Source organism: Oratosquilla oratoria, chromosome 4 (assembly GCF_046742065.1).
Source record: "Oratosquilla oratoria isolate Oo_2021 chromosome 4, ASM4674206v1, whole genome shotgun sequence".
NCBI lineage: Eukaryota > Metazoa > Arthropoda > Malacostraca > Stomatopoda > Squillidae > Oratosquilla > Oratosquilla oratoria.
Window position 1 is genome coordinate 26,522,802 of NC_134780.1, and position 6,592 is coordinate 26,529,393.

Here is a 6,592-nt window from a genome sequence, read left to right on the forward strand (position 1 = left end):
TGTTTAGCAAATTATTTTCCTTCATATGATTAAGTATATTTGATCTGATTATATTTTCTAATATTATATAAGTAATGCATGTAGTTTTCAGCTCTTCTTTTATTCCTTTTTTTAAATGGCACTTATATTGGCTGTCTTCCAGTCCATTGGTATTTTGCCAGTCAGGAGAGTGTTGTTATAAATAACAGTAAGAGGCTTTTTCACAAAGGATTATAAAGGCGGAGCATGCCGACAGGAGACCTTTTGGTCCATATCTAGGTCGGATGCGAAAAAAATCATAATAATAATAAAGTAATAAATAAAAACTATAATAATGTAAATAACAAATAAAATACATAGATAAATGCATAGATATAATTAAATAATAAACAAACAGGTAAATAGTAAACAATGATAAATTGACATATAACTAATAATAAATGAAAATCAAACAGACAAATGATAACAAAACAAAAACAAATAATATAAGATAAATTATAATTATTACAGCATCTTGCTTAGGTGTTTATCTAAATGATTCTTAAAGCTTCGAACTGAACTACATTGCACTGCCTCTGCAGGAAGTTTATTCTATTCATTAACTACACGGTTGGCGAAGTTGTTTCTACCCACTTCCAAATTGAATCTATTTCCGGACAGTTTGAGACCATTGTTTCTTGTCTGATTCTCATTCAGTGTGAAAATTTGGTCACTATTGATGTTGTCAATTCCCTTTAGAATTTTAAAGACCTGTATCAAGTCACCTCTGAGTCTACGCTTTTTTAGGAAAAACAGATTCATATGTTTTAGTCGATTTTCGTATGATTTATTTTTGATATTTGGAATCAGTTTTGTGGCTCGCCGTTGTACTTTTTCCAATCTGTCAATGTCATGTCTCATCTCCTAAAGCACTCTTGGATGAATTGAGACATGTCCTGGTGACTTGTCAATTTTCAGGTTTGTCAGATGTTACAGCACTACTTCCTGTGATACCTCAACTTGGTAGTGCTGGTTAGTTTCTAGAACTCGCTGCTCAAAGGTAAGATCATCAGTGTCACTTTCCCTAGTAAAGACTGATGCAAAAATTTTGGATAATGTTTGTGCTTTCTCTGTTATAATTAGATTAACACAGTTACATGGTTATACAGTGTGGCTCTCTGACCTCCAGAATGCGGTCTAAGATATAAGCTGTTTGTATGAAGACACTAAGAGCAATCATTTGTGACACAGAGTGAGGAATACTGTGGTAAGAAGGAAATTTGGAATAACATTTGTTTTGGAGACGAAAAAGGAATAAGATAAGACTTATGGAGACGAAAAAGGAATAAGATAAGACTTATTTAACGTATGAAGGAGATATCACACGCGGTTTCTGACATCCTGAACCAGGGGCGTCCCCAGGAATCTTTGTAGGTAGAGGAGCAAAATTAAAGATATATATATATATATATATATGTATATATATATATATATATATATATATATATATATATATATATATATATATATGTATGTATAGAGATGTCCCACGCTGTTTCTGAGGGAAGGAGAAACCTGTTTGGACGACCTAGGAGGAGGAGGTGGATTGAGGGAAGAAATGCAACATAGAAGACCGATGTTGTGCAACATCAGACATTCCTGGACAGGAGCGAGTGGAGGAAATTTTTTAATTAATGAGGCACCTGTGGCCAACAGGATCTAATCCTACACGCCTTCCAGGCATCTGGTGGAAAAGGCGAAAGGATTCCCTCGGAAGCGAAGCAGAACAGCACGAAGTGTATTATCGATAGTGATGTCACCTTCAGTTGGTGATGGCAAGGAGCCTACGTCAGGAGACGCTGAGTAGCTGCAGACGAAACCGTTGTCTTTGCTCTATTAAAGCGCTTGGTCTGTTGGGGAAAGTCACAGTTACTGCTGGGATTCGGAGAGTAATGCGAAACTCGAACCCACGATGAAGCGAATGCGAGTCAGCACGCTCCCGATCACACCACAAAGGATTACAAAGGCGGAGCATGCCGACAGAAGACCTTTTGGATGCGAAAAAATATATATATAAATGATAACAAAAATAGCTAAAATAAAATAAAAATTATAATGATAGGCCTATAAATAATAAAAAATAAAATTAATAATATATAGGTATAGTTAAATCATAAACAAACAGGTAATATGGTAAAGTGTCCGAATGGTTAGGCTAAATGACTAAAACACGTAGAATGTGTTGGCTCTTTATTTGTAGCACAGAATATGAAATGTGTATCGGAGGCTTAATGGGGGAGAGAACTAATCGGCACTGTGAATAGAATATCACACTTACTCTTTGTGTCCTGTAACCAGCACCCAGTTAGGCTCACGTCTGTCTAGAAGCGTAGTCAGAGAGAGGCTGACTATGTCCGGCCGCGGGCTACTCACCCTGCGGGTCAGCCTAGCGCGTCATCCAATCAGTTGCTAGCATCTGGGTCACGTGATGACGCGCTGCAGAAACAATGGTCACGCTAGGTCGCGTGGGTCGCGTCCCACGCCAACTTAACGCGGGAGCACGTGACCCAACGCGAGACGCTTACCATAGAAATAGTCACGCGTTGCCTACTCATGCCACAGGTAAATGGTACTCGTAAATAATAATAATCTGACAAATAAATAATAATAAATGGAAATCAAGCAAATGATAAATAGACAAATAATAACAAATAATCAAATAATATAAAATAAATGGCAGTCATTACAGCATCTTGCTCAAATGTTTATCTAAACGAATCTTAAAGCTTCGAACTGAACTACATTGCACTATCTCTGCGGGAAGTTTATTCCATTCATTAACTACACGGTTGGCGAAGTTGTTTCTACCCACTTCCAAATTAAATCTATTTCCTTACAGTTTGAGACCATTATTTCTTGTCGGATTCTAATTCAGTGTAAGAATTTTGTCACTTTTGATGTTGTCAATCCCCTTTAGAATCTTAAAGACCTGTATCAAGTCACCTCTGAGTCTACGCTCTTTTAGGGAAAACAGATTCATATGTTTTAGTCGATTTTCGTATGATTTATTTTTGATATTTGGAATCAGTTTTGTGGCTCTCCTTTGTACTTTTTCTAATCTGTCAATGTCTTTAATGAGATTCGGTGACCATGCAGGAACAGCATATTCCAAATGTGGACGAACTAACGATTTATATAGCTTGTTTATGAGAGATGAGCTTTTGAAGTCAAAAGATCGCGCGATCAGTCCTAGAATCTTATTTGCTTTCTCAGAGGCTGAAATACACCGCTTAGATGATTTGAGATCGTTACTGATAATTACCCCTAGATCCTTCTAACTATCCACTTTTGTTAACGAATTTCCAAATAATTTGTAATCGTACTTACTGTTATTTTCAACTATGTGCATAACCTTGCATTTACTTGTGTTAAATTTCATTAGCCACTTTTCAGACCATTGCTGTAATTTATCTAAATCTTCTTGAATATCTGATTGAAGTGATCATTTGTTATCCCGCACAATTTTGTATCATCAGCAAATTTGGAGACAATAGATTTTAGTCCATGGTCTATATCATTTATATATACTATGAATAGAAGTGGCCCAAGAACGGAACCCTGAGGAACTCCACTCGTAACATTTTTCCATCTAGAAGTTTTGCCATTTAAAACAACTCTCTCTTTTCGATCATTCAACCAATTTCTAGTCCAACTTAATAGGCTGCCAGTGTGAAGCTAATTTAGTAAGTAGTCATTCGTGGGGGACGGTATCAAAATATTTTGCAAAGTCTAAATATATTAAATCTATATTGTTTCTTTTGTCATAACTCGAGATGACTGTGTTGTAGAATTCGAGTAAATTAGTCACGCAAGAACGTTTCCGTCTGAATCCATGCTGGCTATCATTTATGAAACAGTTACCTTCTAAATGATGTTCGATAGCATCTCTGATGATAGTTTCCATCATTTTTTACTACGATTGAAGTCAAACTTATAGGCCTGTAGTTATTTGGTTTCTTTTTGTCACCTTTTTTTGAATATTAGAGTGACGTTAGCTAGCTTCCATTCTCTTGGGTTATCTCCGGATGTGATGGATTTTTTGAAAATAATTTCTAATAGAACAACAATCTCATTTGGATGCCAACCGTCAGGTCCTGGCGTTTTATTAATTTTGAGTTTCTCTATACACCTTTTAATTTTTTATTTTGTTATATTTACCGTAGTAAGTTTATCCTAGATTTTTCACAGGTTTCAGTTTGGAGTTCACTTTGAGGTGTTTTGTTTAAGAATACTGAGCTAAAATAGTTGTTTAAAATATTACACATTCCTTTGTTTGAATACTCAAGTTGTCGGTCAGCAGATGATAGTGGGCCAACGTGATTCCTAATAACCTTTTTATCTCTAATGTAACTGTAGAATTCTTTGGGATTCTCGTTCGTTGACATTCAGTTCGGCATCCCTTCCTAAAATGATATTCTGCCCTCCACTGACATTATATCCTACCGTGATATTTTGTCCTCTATCATTGTATACAATCGTGATATTTTTTCCTCCCCTATCATTATATCCCATCGTGATATTTTGTCCTCCACTATTAATATATCCCATTGTAATATTTTGTTCTTTGATATTACATCCTAGTGTAATATTTCGTCCTCTACCGACATTACATCCTAAAATGATATTTTGTCCTACACTGACGTATTGTTCTACATTTTTACTATTCCCTACTCTGTTTTCCCCCAATACACTCTATTTCCCCTTCCCTTTGAGTTCCTACCCAAAAAAGGAACTAGTTCATTACAAATTCCCACAATGAAGTTTGTAAGAACATCTTTGCCTCTGCGAGTAAGGTGGATCCCATCAGAAGCATAAAGGTCATGACGCCTGGAAAAGAGATACCAAAGATCAAGAAAGTAGTATCCCAGTTGCGTGCACAATCGTGATATCCTCTCATTGATCCCTATGGCTCTACTGTTCCAACACGTGCCATCGTAGATCCTCGGAAGGATCCCACAGATCACGTGACGGCTCCCACGCTCCTTTATCTCCTGAAGAAGGACCTTGTAATTCCGAACAAGTTCCTCTGATCTCACCCTACCCACATCATTACTTACTGTATGAACAATCGTAACCGTGTTCGTTCCTCTTTGCTCCCTGATGGTCTGGGTACAATCAACGATGCCACGGCCCGGTTGACATACAAGCTTGCAACGTCGTTTGGTCTTCCGCTGCAGGATGTCGTCATAGCCTCGCACAATGGAGTCCCCCACAACCAAGAACTCCTGATTTTCAGCCACCTCATCCTCCAGCAGAGCAAAACAATTGGTTAGAGCCAGCGGTTGCTCCACAGAGGACCCGCTTACCGAACGCGGGCTCGACAAACGGGACCCCACGGAACACCACTAGCTCACGGCAGTGTCAGAAGTAGAAGAGGTGGAACGCTCTTCGGGCTGCGGGGAAGATTCACTCTTCTCACAGAGCGCACTTTTGAGAAAACGAATTTCCTCTTCACACTTCCTGAGACAGTCCTACAGGTTAACACAACCTTCACAAGCCATTTCGCTCCTCCTTCGGCAATACAAACGGCAAAGAGAAAATATAAAACAGCAAAAGAAAACAAAAGCGGTCACTAAATAAACTAAATACACGAAGCTTACCTTATACTATTACTCTTACCTCTGAAGTACTATTTTGACTCTAAATTACTAAAACACTATACTTTATCTCATACCTGTAACTGTATAGCGCTATACGTATAAAATTACAAAAACACAACACAATCACTTGTCACTATTTGAAGATATAAACTTCACACGAAGTAATAAACTTAACACGAGGTATTCGCTAACCGGTGTCTCAGTAGAAGACGAGTTCTCAAGCTGAGGTCACTGAGCAGACCACCTGAACACTAAGATTACTATTAGTTTATTTTAAAATAGTATCATGTACACGATAGGCTAGAAGTCAGGACCCACCTACAAATATCTATTTGAATATAGAATTTACAACAAATCCTCAACAGACTAGTGCCCTCTGTCTTCATGACATGTGTATTCCATGAAGACAATATCTTTGAACAGTTCTTACTATTTCAGTGTTGATGGTATTAAAATTAGATGGATTAGTGTTTGAATCTGGATTGAAATTAGGACAATTCCATACCTGTCAAGCTACAATGGTGTCTTGCCATAAGATTTTGCATGAGAGACCATAGATTTGTGTAGAAAACGGTAATCAAACCATATGAAAACCATATTTTTTGTCATTCAGTGAAAACACAATGTAAGCACAGTATGAATATCACATAATGAAGAACAATACCGTTTACAAAAGTTATCGTAAAGAGTACTGTTTTTATTATGTTTAAAACAAACACATTAAAAAACACATCGCATGCGGAGAAAAAGCATAAGATAACTTTCGCCATAAGACTTGCAAATCATAGAAACTACGTAAGACTTACGCAAAATACGGAATATTTGATAGGTATGCAATTCTATAAACTACATTCGAGTGAGCTGTCTTATAAATACCCTTGAATCAACCCTGGTTTGTCACAACTTTTTTACCAAACATCTACGACGAAATTTGAGGATCTAAAGAAAACTTCGATGCGGCTCCACAAAGGGGT